Raw genomic sequence first — 14,463 nt, forward strand, 5'->3', positions numbered from 1 at the left:
TGAAAACACCCTAATTTTGGTTCCATGGGTACATAGTAGTTTTAAACTTATACATACCTCAAAAGGTCAGTTGTTATCTACATAGTAAAAATGTAAATGAATTTTATTTCCCAGCATACATCTCTTACTTTTAAAAAAAAAAGCTTAGAAATTGTCCCTAATAAAAAACAAAATGTAGTTATATTTCAAGCACAATTATTCTGTGCCAGTATTATGGAAGCAGTGACAGATGTTATTTTCTTGAGCTCCAAAATCACTGGGAACAGTGACTACAGTCACAAAATTAAATGATGCTTGTTCCTTGAAAGGAAATCTATGACAAACATAGACTGTGTTAAAAAACAGAGCTATCAGGTCCATCTAGTCAAAGCTATGGTTTTTCCCAGTAGTCATATATGGATGTGAGAGTTGGACCATAAAGAAGACTGAGAGCTGAAGAATTGATACCTTCAAACTGTGGTGCTGGATAAGACTCTTGAGAGTCCCTTGGACTGCAAAGAGATCAAGCCAGTCAATCCTAAAGGAAATCAACCATGAATATTCACTGGGGGTATTGCTGCTAAAACCAAAGCTCTAATTCTTTGGACACCTGATGCAAAGGGCCAACTTATTGGAAAAGACCCTGATGCTGGGCAAGACTGAAGGCAAAATAAGAAGGTGCTGGCAGAGTATGAGATGATTAGATAGCATCATGTACTTAATGAACAAGAATTTAAGCAAATTCTGGGAGATGGTGTAGGACAGGTGAGCCTGGCTTGTCCATGGGGTCACAAAGAGTGGGACACAACTTAGTGACTGAACAACATCAACAGGACATCTGAAATCATCCCGCACTTTGACTGCTTGGAATGCTCTTGTGTTACAAAATAAAACAGTGGGAAAAAAAAAAAAAAACATATATCTGAGGAAATGATTTAACATCTTTTATACTGACAGTAGATGGCAACTTTTTAAAGTAATCTTTCTTTATCCTCCTATCTTATATGAAAAGAGATATATTTATAATATAATGTTTATAACCTGCCTCCCCTCACCCAGTCCCATACGTTAGACTCAATACAAGATTTAGAGCAGAGGGGTAGGGACAATAAAAACAATAATTGAATTTTCACTTGTAGGAATGAGTCGTTTCTATCAATCACATATTCAGCACTCTACTTCAGTCTAAAAAATTAATATGGTATATATGCCCCATTTTAAAGAGTATGTATGAGGGAAATTCTTACAGAATAGAAACTTAGCAACAGAGAAAAGTCTTCCTTTTCTAATAAATTTTATCTTTAAGACTATATATTTAGAAAGATGGTAACAATAACCCTGTATACGAGACAGCAAAAGAGACACTGATGTATAGAACAGTCTTTTGGACTCTGTGGGAGAGGGATAGGGTGGGATGATTTGGGAGAATGGCATTGAAACATGTATAATATCATATATGAAACAAGTCGCCAGTCCAGGTTCGATGCACGATACTGGATGCTTGGGGCTGGTGCACTGGGACGACCCAGAGAGATGATACGGGGAGGGAGGAGGGAGGAGGGTTCAGGATGGGGAACACGTGTATACCTGTGGCAGATTCATGTTGATATATGGCAAAACCAATACAATATTGTAAAGTTAAAAAATAAAATAAAATTTTTAAAAAATAAATAAATAATAAAAAGACTATATCAGTAGGTGGTGTCCGCAGCAGTGGGTGGGGGAAGATAGTGGAGGTTGGTAAGGGTACTGAGAATACTGCCTGGCCAAGGAGAGCCTGTTGTGCTTCCACTGAGCAAGTGTCAGGACACGGAGCAGTGCCCAGAGTACTCCTTGACGGGCACTGAGATCAGCCTCCACTGCCACTACCATGGCTACTGTTTAGGGGAAAAGCCAATTCTGACTCCATGTTGGAAATGTTTCTCTGACTTGCTCTTCATTGGTTTTGTTATTATAATCATACATACTGGCCTGCCTCAGAGAATCCTGCTTCTCTGCTTGCCAGTTAAACTAAAGTGCCTTTGTTTAGAACTCTGCCCACCTGTAGATGGCAGGAAGGAAGAAATTAACACATCCCCTGCCTGAGGCTTGCCAATCTAGGAGACATTTGCAAGATTAATGGCCTTTTTACATTGTTTCCTTGCCTCCCCCTTCTCTGATCTATAACAGAACATGGCATCCAGACCCCAGACAAGATGGTTATTTTGAGACATATCTTCTCAGGTCAGCACAGAAGAAGGTGGACTGGGTAACTCTACCAGCTGGTGGGTGAGGGGCACTTCATGGTGTGGGGGCCTGAGGCTGAAGGTGGCTGGACCAGCCAGAAGGAGCAGTTGCTGCTGGATGCCATAGAGAAGTTCGGCTTCAACAACTGGGAGAATATGACTACTCAGGTTGGCGCTTCCTGAACTCCCCAGGAAGTGATGGCTGGGCAGCAGCAGCTGGGCTACATGCTGCTGAGGGATGACTACTAAATTGAGTGTGACCAGGAGGCACTCATTAGCTGGCTTTCCATCAACTACCACAACACTCAAGCTGAAGCACATGCACGCGGACATGCACATGCAGAAGCTCAAGGAGCTGCAGCAGCGCAAGACCATCACCCGTGACTACAACCTAGTGCCCGCCTTCCTGGGCAAGGACGAGAAGGAAGAGGTGGCCAAGCACGAAGTCACGGAGGAGTAGAAGGAGCTGCAACTGAAGCTGTGGTTACTCTCCCAGTTCATGTCCTGCAAGTAATTCTACTATCTGTTAGAGAACATGCAGAAGGAGAAGAGGCTGTGCACCAAGATCCGGGAGCTGCAGTGGTACCAAGGCAACTGCATCACAAAGATGGAGGAGGCAGCCAAGTAAGAGGTAACCTGGCACAAGAGTGAGAGGAGGAAGGAGAACAAGAACCTAGGCAGCTCCAAGCGCAGCAAGGAGAATTGTAAGGACGGCAAGCTTGCCACCATTAAGAACCTGCCTATCTTCGAACTCTTGTCAGACTGCGATAAGGTGCTCTGCAGCTCGCTGAACCTCAGCCCCACATGCTATGTGACTGCGAAGGCCATCATCATCAAGGCCACCTCCAGGAAAGGCAGAGCATCCCCTCCAAGAGCCACCTTCCCAGCTACCTGGACAACGTTCTTAAGGATTTTAAACTTCCTCACTCAGGGAGAGTGGGGTGGATATCCAGGGGTACTTCCTGAAGCTGAGTTGCTGTGAAAGCTGGAATGATGGTATAAAGCTTATGAGTCAAAAGGACCAGGGGAGGGGAAGTAGGGGAGAAAGGAAAAGCTTTTTTCCCCATTGTGGCTCTTTTTTAAACAAATTGAGGGCTTATTTTAGGATAGATATTCTTTTGATGGTCCTCTGAAGAAGCAATAGTAACAATCTTAGGTCAAGGGGGAGACAAATACATGTATATTTTATTAATAACTTAGCCCTAAACATAGTACTTTAAGATGATTGCCTTTAAGTGTTCAGTTTGTAGAATGTTATGGTGAGATTGGGAAATTTCCTTTTATTTGTGTTTATTTCCACTGGTATATAACTGTCGTGCTGTCCCTGTCTGGCCACCAGCTTCACCCTCTGACCTAAGATCCACCCACTGTCCAACAGCCACCCATGACAACGGGCACAGCCACATGGCACTTTAGGTGGGAACAGGGCAGGGCAGGTGGAAGAGAGGCTTGAGAAGGGCAGGATGGGCATCCACAGCGACTTGTGAAGAGGAATCTGGTATTGAACAATTTGGCCAAACAGAGCTTCCCCATGACCACTTGCAGTGGCAGAGTTTGAGCCTGGAGCTCTGAGCCTCAACTGCTGGGGAGCTCATTGTGGGAGGCACAGTGATGTTCAGCAGGCTCCCCGGGGTCTAGGGGGATGCAGGGCCCAGTGCAGACTGCCTGGCACTGAGCCTTCCCTCCTGGGGAGGCTGCTGCTCTTAGAACTTGCTGCTCTTAGAACTTGTGTGCATTTTACTTGGAATAACTCATTTTAGAAAGTTCACAATGAGAGTTCTAGCATTAGCTCCCTCCAGGGTTTTCACCCCACTGGCAAGTACCACTTTCACTGAGAATGGCCATGGATCTTACTTGAGTGATGTGTGGGGTTAAGCACTTGGCTAGGCGAGGACTACAGGAACCTCTGAAGGCCTTAAATCCTGGGCACCGCTTCTTTGGTTCACTGTCTTGACCCACTCAGGGGTGTCTTTGCCAAGCCCTATTTAGAGATGTCCAAGGTAAGGAGCAGTGGCTGCACTTTACTGGAGCAGCTGTGAAGTGATACCCCATGACCAAGGTAAGAGAAATCCAAGATGGTAGGAGCTGAGAGAGAGCATCAGAGGGCAGACAGACTAAAACCACAATCACAGACATCTAGCCAATCTGATCACATGGACCACAACCTTGTCTAACTCAATGAAACTAAGCCATGCTGTGACGGATGGGTCATGGTGGAGAGGTCTGACAGAATGTGGTCCACTGGAGAAGGGAATGGCAAACCACTTCAGTATTCTTGCCTTGAGAACCCTATGAACAGTATGAAAAGGCAAAAAGATATGACACTGAAAGATGAACTTCCCAAGTCAGTAGGTGCCCAATATGCTACTGGAGATCAGTTGGGAAATAACTCCAGAAAGAATGAAGGGATGGAGACAAACAAAAGCAACACCCAGTTGTGGATGTGACTGGTGATAGAAGCAACGTCTGATGCTGTAAAGAGCAATATTGCATAGGAACCAGGAATGTTAGGTCCATGAATCAAGGCAAATTGGAAGTAGTCAAACAGGAGATGGCAAGAGTGAACGTCAACATTCTAGGAATCAGCGAAGTAAAATGGACTGGAATGGGTGAATTTAACTCAGATGACCATTATATCTACTACTTTGGGCAGGAATCCCTTAGAATAAACGGAGTAGCCATCATAGTCAACAAAACAGTCCGAAACGCAGTACTTGGATGAAGTCTCAAAGACAACAGAATGATCTCTGTTCATTTCTAAGGCAAACCATTCAATATCAGGGCAATCCAAGTCTATGCCCCAACCAGTAACGCTGAAGAAGCTGAAGTTGAACGGTTCTATGAAGACCTACAAGACCTTCTAGAACTGACACCAAAAAAATATGTCATTTTCATTATAGGGACTGGAATGAAAAAGTAGGAAGTCAAGAAACACCTGGAGTAAGAGGCAAATTTGGCCTTGGAGTACAGAATGAAGCAAGGCAAAGGCCAAAAGAGTTTTGTCAAGAGAACTCAATGGTCGTAGCAAACACCCTCTTCCAACAACACAAGAGAAGACTCTACACATGGACATCACCAGATGGTCAACACCGAAATCAGACTGATTATATTCTTTGCAGCCAAAGATGGAGAAGCTCTATACAGTCAGCAAAAACAAGACCAGGAGCTGACTGTGGCTCAGATCATGAACTCCTTATTGTCAAATTCAGATTAAATTGAAGAAAGTGGGGAAAACCACTAGACCATTCAGGCATGACCTAAATCAAATCCCTTATGACTATACAGGGGAAGTGAGAAATAGATTTAAGGGACTGGATCTGATAGACAGAGTGCCTGATGAATTATGGATGGAGGTTTGTGACATTGTACAAGAGAGAGTAATCAAGACCATCGCCAAGAAAAAGAAATGCAAAAAGGCAAAATAGCTATCTGAGGAGGCCTTACAAATAGCTGTGAAAAGAAGAGAAGCAAAAAGCAAAGGAGAAAAGGAAAGATACAAGCATCTGAATGCAGCGTTCCAAAGAATAGCAAGGAGAGATAAGAAAGCCTTCTTCAGTAATCAGTGCAAAGAAATAGAGGAAAACAATAGAATGGGAAAGACGAGAGACTAATTTTCTCTTCAAGAAAATTAGAGATACCAAGGGAACATTTCATGCAAAGATGGACTCAATAAAGGACAGAAATGATAGGGACCTAATAGAAGCAGAAGATATTAAGAAGAAAGAGGTGGCAAAAATACCCAGAACTGTACAAAAAAGATCTTCATGATCCAGATAACCATGATAGTGTGAGCACTCACCTAGAGCCAGACATCCTGGAATGTGAAGTCAGTGGGCCTTAGGAAGCATCACTATAAACAAAGCTAGTGGAAATGATGGAATTGCAGTTGAGCTATTTCAAATCCTAAAAGATGATGCTGTGAAAGTGCTGCACTAATATGTCAACAAACTTGGAAAATTCAACAGTGGCCACAGGACTGGGAAAAGGCCAGTTTTCATTCCAATCCCAAAGAAAGGCAATGTTAAAGAATGCTCAAACTACCACACAATTACACGCATCTCACATGCTAGTAAAGTAATGCTCAAAATTCTCCAAGCCAGGCTTTAGCAATAACTGAACCATGAACTTCCAGATGTTCAAGCTGGTTTTAGAAAGGCAGAGGAACCAGAGATCAAATTTCCAACATCTGCTGGATCATCTAAAAAGCAAGAGAGTTCCAGAAAAACATCTATTTTTGCTTTATTGACTATGCCAAAGCCTTTGACTGTGTGGATCACAATAAACTGTGGAAAATTCTGAGAGATGGGAATACCAGAGCACTTGACCTGCCTTTTGAGAAACCTGTATGCAGGTCAAGACTGGACATGGAACAACAGATGGTTCCAAATAGGAAAAGCAGTATGTCAATTTCTGTATATTGTCACCCTGCTTATTTAACTTACATGCATAGTACATCATGAGAAACGATGGGTTGGAAGAAGCACAAGCTGGAATCAATTGCTGGGAGAAATATCAATAACCTCAGATATGCAGATGACACTACCCTTATGACAGAAAGTGAAGGAGAACTAAAGAGCCTCTTGATGAAAGTGAAAGAGGAGAGTGGGAAAAGTTGGCTTAAAGCTCAACATTCAGAAAACTAAGATCATGGCATCCAGTCCCATCATTTCATGGCAAATAGATGGGGAAAGAGTGGAAACAGTGGCTGACTTTATTTTTGGGCTCCAAAATCACTGCAGATGGTGATTGCATCCATGAAATTAAGACACTTACTCTTTGAAAGGAAAGTTTCGACCAACCTATATAGCATATTAAAAAGCAGAGACATTACTTTGTCAACAATGATCCGTCTTGTCAAGGCTACAGTTTTTCCAGTAATCATGTGTGGATGTGAGAATTGGACTCTAAGGAAAGCTGAGTGCCGAAAAACTGATGCTTTTGAACTGTGGTGTTGGAGAAGACTCTTGAGAGTCCCTTGGACTGCAAAGAGATCCAACCAGTCCATCCTAAAGGAGATCAGTCCTGGGTGTTCACTAGAAGAACTGATGTTGAATCTGAGACTCCAATACTTTGGCCACCTGCTGCGAAGAGCTGACTCATTTGAAAAGACCCTGATGCTGTAAAAGATTGAGGGCAGGAGAAGAAGGGGACAACCAAGGGTGAGATGGTTGGATGGCATCACCGACTCAATGGACATGACTTTGGGTCAAGTCCAGGAGTTGGTAATGGACAGGGAGGGCTCACGTGCTGTGGATCGTGAGGTTGCAAAGAGTTGGACACGACTGAGCGACTGAACTGAACTGATTTAGAGATGTTCTCAAGGGCACTCTTTTGTGGATGTGCAGGACACCTTCCTGCTGGAACTTGAGGAGGCCTTTGTCTTCCAGCTGCTGGTGGTTCTTGGGTCCAAGGCCCTGCCCTAGAGTGGGTGGAGTGGCCACACACCGTTCCTCCCCAGGGTCATCCTGCCTGTCCTCCCACGTAGCTATCAAGACTGTTTACCTCCCCGAATGTTTTGGCTTGAAGTTACATTAAAGCAAAGTTATTTGGGGGGGAAAAAAAAACACCTCATCATTTCCAACTTTTTCTTTATTTTTACATTATTCTGTCCCCTAGGGTAAACTCTCAGCATTAAATAAACACTTCAAATATATTTACAACTTTAGTTGTAAACTGCTTCACATGCTGGCAGAGCAGTGCTCCGGTGACCTGACAACAAGCCCAGGACTTCTTTCTGACCATAAGTTGCAGGCACTCGTGTCCATCCTGAGCAGCCCCTCCACGCTGTCCCTTAGCAGATAACCATGGCTGAAAAGTGTGGACCCTTGTCTATGTTGAGCAGAGATGGAGACAGCGCTGTGTTCTTACAGTTGGACAGTGGTTCTTGCCTGGGCTTCCTGGACTAGCAGCACAAGCATCCCCTGGAATGTGCTAGAACTTCAGGGACTCAGGCCCCGTCCAGTCCTCAGAAACTCTAGGAGTGGGGCCTTCCCGGTGACTGGGATGCAGGCTAAAGTTTGAGAACCACTTGCTTTAGTTACTCCTGTGCTATTGATTTTCTACATCAGATTCCCAGTATGGTGAGGTTTTAAATTTAGTCTTATTTTTATATAAAATAATTGCCAGACTTTCATTAAGTTTGAGAAGCAAAAGCACCCTGTAAATTCAGGGCGCTAGCTGAGAGCTGTTGAATGAAAAAAAGTTTTTTTTTTAAGAATATATATGTAAAGCAAACTTTTGAAGAGCTTTAGGCTCTAGACCCAAACTTCCCAATTGACCTGGGTTCCTGTCCACTGACTTAGTTGATTAGTTAGACAAGTTCCTTGAATGCTCTTGCCTCTAGATCTCTTATCTATAAAATATGATAATCTGTAATTTATAGCACTGTTGGGACAAGTAAGGTAAAGCATTTAGAATAGTGCCCAGAGTAAGTGGATAAAAAATGTTAGACAATTTACAGTTATTCATAATATTTTATATGGGAAACTATAGGTTTTCCTTTAAAGATGATGAGGGAAATAATAACAATTTCAGATCAAGAGTTGTTTATTGGAATGGTATTGCCCAGGTGATACTTGGAAATAGGTGTGTTGGTGAGGGCTGAGTTGGAGCTATCTTATAGGACTCAGGAATGTAGGCAAGTGGAGTGCTTGCTACTGCCATTTAGAGAATAGAGAAAGGAGAGGCTAAAGGTTGTTCGCTGTGAAAAAAGGGACCACAAAACAAAAAATATCTTGCCCCAAATGCCAATAGCTCCCTAGTTGAGACACATTACCACAGGAACCCAGCTTTAAGACACAGTGAAAAGTCTCTATAGCTGAAGAGGCAGCTTTTAAATTATCTTTAGGGTTATATAAGTTGTGTCTTGAGAAATAGATTAAAATAACACTAACGTGAAAATGGCTTAAATGGTATGGTAGAGAAGAATATCAGCAGGCATTTTTATATATTCAATTTCAACTAGTTACTCAAGAAGAGTGTTCTTACACAAACCTAGTGAGTCAGGAAAACAACACTACTGTGATAAAGTTTACAGAAGTAAATTCAGTATGCCCGTAGCATGACTTAGTATGTCACCTGGATTTAAAAATAAAACTACAACAGCCTCTCTTTAGGAAATAAAGTAGGTAAGCAAATATATTTTTTGAATTAGTGGGAACAAAACAATTTTCGAGATGTAAAAAATTTTTATTTATTGGTTTGAGGGCTAAACACATTTTTTTCCTAAAGAATATTTGTGTGTTGTGAATTGTTGGTAATCACATTAATTGCAAGGCTTTTCTCTGATCTAATTAATTATTATTTTCCCTGTTACTAACACCTGTTGGTGGCTGTTCTATACTTAAAAGCTGAGAAATAAACATTTCTTAACCTACAGATAAGAAGGTTAACAGTAAATTGAGATAGAGAAAATTTTTCTTGTTGGAAGCTTCATTCAAGTAAGCTATTCTTCAAAGTAAAAGAGATTTATTTTTTTTAAATATGTTCAATTCTAAAAAAAATACACAACAGCACTATCCAATAGAAATATAATATAAGCCACAGATGCAAGGCATACAACTAATTTTAAATCTTAAGTTTAAAATTTTTCTAGTAGCCATATTAAAGTTAAAAAAATAGGTGAGGTTAACTCACTAATTTCAATAATATATTTTATATACCCAAAATTCTATTTCAAAATACAATCAATATAAAACTTGATATATTCTTTGTTTATACTGAGTCTTCAAAATCCAGGATGTCTTTTACACTTAAGGCACATCTCCATGTGCACCAGCCACATTTCAAGTGCTCAGTAGCCTCGTGTGGTTAGAGGCTACTGTATTGGACAGTAGAGGTCTCGAGGGTCTTCATCCCCTACCAACTCTTTCCAAATCTTTTGTTCTTTTATTTTTTTAAAGGATATACATGCCTTCATATATCCTACTGAGTTTTAAAAACTTAATGAAGAACCAAATAGTTATTGTAGATACCAGCTCTTTATTACTTTCTCTGACCTCAAGAATCTTACATAACAATGAAAGAAGTAAAACATATATAGAAATAACCATAAGATACAGGATATGATGAATAAATTAAGAATTAAAAAATAATGCCATAGGATGTATGTCTTGAAACAATATTTCTTCCATGCCTCTATTTTGCATCATCTTCCTTCCTATTCATATTTCCACATCAAATTATTTCTTCTCACTATATAAAAAAGTGGTAATGAGAATTTAATTTATCGTAGTTTCAATAAAGTTAAATAAAATAAAATATAATCCTCATTTTAATAATCACATGAACCTAGGGAACTCTAGAATATATTTTATATGATAAAAACATATATCCCAAAATAAAAAAGTCAGTGCTAGCAATAATCCAGGAGAAGGCAATGGCAACCCACTCCAGTACTCTTGCCTGGAAAATCCCATGGACGGCAGCGCCTGGTGGGCTGCCGTCTATGGGGTCACACTGAGTCGGACATGACTGAAGCCACTTAGCAGCAGCAGCAGCAGCAGCAATCATCCAGAGAAGATTATAAAGAAAAATAAACAAGAAAAAACTCATTAGGAATAATTTACTCCCAAAGAAATTGTTATGGCATCATTATCTTCCACTTCCTAGTTCTTAGTTGGCAGAAAATAGTCGTTCATTGTTAACAATATCAAGTTTTACAGGAAATTTCTGACTGAGTAGTTCCTCCTCCTGCCAAGTCTGTGTACTCCTTTTTTGATGTTTTACACAGGAATTCTATTACGTCCTCTTTTTGTATATATAAATACTCTTAGCAACAAGAAAAAAAGCTGAATGGATTTACTGTGCTGTCTCTGAGATTTAAAGCTTATCTGTAAGAGATATATGTGCATGCCAATGTTTAATTCAAGAGTTATTCAACTGAGGACCTTTAAGAATGAACAGATATGTTTGCATCTCACATAAGTGGAGAAGCCACTTGGGGATACAACTTGGAGTTGAATGTCGAACATTATAACTGGACTGTTTTCTTGTACTTGAAGTACAAAAGACCTGTTTGACATATCTTTCTGTTATTTATACTAAATAAATGATGCTTGGAGTATTTGCTGTTGGAGGGTACTGTGTCTCCCAGATTATTTACTCAGCAGGCATGAATTGGGAGAGGAGGGAAGATCCAATGGCCAAATTTCTGTGGATACGAAGTAGGGTTTCCCAAAGTGTTGAGGACAGAGATACAGACTATAGAGTTTTGAGAAAGAAGGTCCTCTTTGAGAGGTAGGAACACCTACCTGGACAGCATTATGGCTAGGAACTAGATTGAGTCCATAAGAGAACTCCCACAGGTGGGGTTTAACCCCCGTGTGCTTGCCATCAGAATAAGGAAAGAGTCATATTTAGAAAACAGTTTTAAACGTGGAAACCATTATGTATTTATTTCACACTTCAGCGAAATCTGACACACCTGGCCAACCTTCAGTTGACGTTGGTGGAAGAGCAATGGAATGGAACAGAGAAAGAGATGTGGCTTGCTTTGTATCCATCTCCTCAGCCCAGGCCCACACATAGCTCACAATGGGAGGAGTGGCCGGCTGCAGGAGTTTGGGAATCCTGCACAAAGAAAGCGCCAGGCCCCAGTGAAGTTAGAGACCACACGGAGGCGCATGAACCCCGGGATGGAATTTTCAGATATGGGCCAGAAATGGATATGGAACAACCTTCCTTTTTCTTATATATTCAAAGGAGGGTACTTTTATTAGAGAGATGGTGTAGCATGTAAGAGGGAGGCTGGAGGAAGATGCACCTACTTTACACTACTGTTCTCCATAATTAGGACAAGATAGTGATGAACAAGTTGAGCTCTTAAGTTAGCATAGATGTATGTTTGTATCCCATCACTACCAATAAATAGCTGTGTGAACTGAGGCAAGTATCTGCTCTTCGTTTTCCATCAATAGAAGTGAAATAATAGTAATATCTCTTTTGTAGTGTTGTGAGAAATAAATAATACATAAGTTTTTAGTACAGTACCTATCAGAGTCAAATGTTTAATATTATCTAATATTGCAATTGGTCTTTTTACTTTAGTCTTTATATTTTTATGTTTATATACTGACTTTATTACATTAATACTCAGAAAATAATTTAGTATATCATGTTGAATAAATATATTTCCATGCTGTGGAAAGGAAAAAAAGAAATTGACCATTAAGGGGATATTCTGAAATGTAAAAGCAAAAGACTCTTACTTTCAGCTGAAGTTTCTGGCACTTAAGAATTCTCTATTCAAGTTGTAAATTACTTTCAAACTATATTTCTTTAATTTTTAATTATCAGTAATCACTGACCCTGAGAACATTTGAGCCATTTATAAGAAGTCATCTTTAGAGAGGCTGTAGTTGAAACATGTAAATAAATCTAGGAAACATGAAGACAGCCAAGACAGGGTAAATAAGAGACAGGCTAGAAGTTTTAGAGAGCTGAAGAATAAAAAGAAGCACAATATGTTAGAAGCAAAAAGGAGAGAATTTCAAGGAAGAAAAGATAATTAGTTTCAAATTCTACAGAGAGAAGAGAACTGGCAGGATTGTTAAATTTGACAAAATGCCAAATTGAAAGAATTTTTTTGAAATAACCAGAAAGTTTTATAAATATCAGTATTAGGCTATTTTCCAAGAACTTTGAAAAAGAGGGAGTAGATAGTGAAAAAATAAACCACAGGAGGGTAAGTAAGGGAAAGGATATTTTTGGTCCACAGGAAAGCCCATCAGTCTGGAGGTGGAAGGAAATGTGCAGGTTGGCACTAAGGTTTTAAGGTCTTCCATGTGTTTTTAGTATCTGAAGGGACATAAAACTACTGAACTCAAGAAAGGGGCCCCAACATCTCAAAGTAATAAATCTTACAAACAATCTAAATACAAAAAGGAGCAAGCATATGTTTCTCACCCTCTGTTCAGTGTGGGCCTATCTGCCTGTGGTTGTGCCTAACAGTTCCCAATTCACAAACCAAAGCCATCAATATCATTTATCTATATTTACTGTCTCTGACAAGGCTGCACAGACTTACAGGTCCCTTCGGTCTCCTTCCTAAAAACTCCCTGTTCTGGAAAAGAGTACATCCTCTTAACAATCAAAGAAATTTCTCTTCAACTAGTACCAGAGGGAAACTAGTGGTATGATTTGTTTTTCCTCTTTGAATTTCGTAAAATATGCAAAGGTTTTTGTTTTTTTTTTTTTTCTTTCCCAACAAAGTGATTTATTTTTCAAAAAAAAATGACTTTCCCATTTATGGTATTTCAGCACCCAGCTTTAAAATCAAAACATTTCTCTCTACCATAACACACACACAATTAATTTTAATAAGCAAAAAGTCCATATTTCATTATGGTTTTAGTTTCCATTTCCTTGTTCTTTTAGGTACTGAGGTCATTCTTAGTGGGGGTTTTTTGTTTGTTTTTTTTTTTTTTTTTCTATTCTGTGTTTTATTTATTTTTTTTAATTTTATTTATTTTTAAACTTTACATAATTGTATTAGTTTTGCCAAATATCAAAATGAATCCGCCACAGGTATACATGTGTTCCCCATCCTGAACCCTCCTCCCCTCCTCCCTCCCCATACCATCCCTCTGGGTCGTCCCAGTGCACCAGCCCTAAGCATCCAGTATCGTGCATCAAACCTGGACTGGCAACTCATTTCTTACATGATATTTTACATGTTTCAATGTCATTCTCCCAAATCTTCCCACCTCTCCCTCTCCCACAGAGTCCATAAGACTGTACTATACATCAGTGTCTCTTTTGCTGTCTCGCATAATCGGGTTATTGTTACCATCTTTCTAAATTCCATATATATGTGTTAGTATACTGTATTTATGTTTTTCCTTCTGGCTTACTTCACTCTGTATAATAGGCTCCAGTTTCATCCACCTCATTAGAACTGATTCAAATGTATTCTTTTTAATGGCTGAGTAATACTCCATTGTGTATATGTACCAATAGCCAAAGCGATCTTGAGAAAGAAGAATGGAACTGGAGGAATCAACCTACCTGACTTCAGGCTCTACTACAAAGCCACAGTTATCAAGACAGTATGGTACTGGCACAAAGACAGAAATATTGATCAATGGAATAAAATAGAAAGCCCAGAGATAAATCCACGCACATATGGACACCTTATCTTTGACAAAGGAGGCAAGAATATACAATGGATTAAAGACAATCTCTTTAACAAGTGGTGCTGGGAAATCTGGTCAACCACTTGTAAAAGAATGAAACTAGACCACTTTCTACCACCATACAC

At 40.1% G+C, this 14,463-nt stretch overlaps 1 pseudogene; it reads left to right on the forward strand.

Moving 5' to 3' along the window:
* Nucleotides 1-2,261: 2,261 nt before the first annotated feature.
* On the forward strand, nucleotides 2,262-3,170 carry LOC102276718 (transcriptional adapter 2-beta pseudogene; annotated as a pseudogene).
* Nucleotides 3,171-14,463: the final 11,293 nt, after the last annotated feature.

This window comes from Bos mutus, chromosome 10 (genome assembly GCF_027580195.1).
Source record: "Bos mutus isolate GX-2022 chromosome 10, NWIPB_WYAK_1.1, whole genome shotgun sequence".
Taxonomy (NCBI): domain Eukaryota; kingdom Metazoa; phylum Chordata; class Mammalia; order Artiodactyla; family Bovidae; genus Bos; species Bos mutus.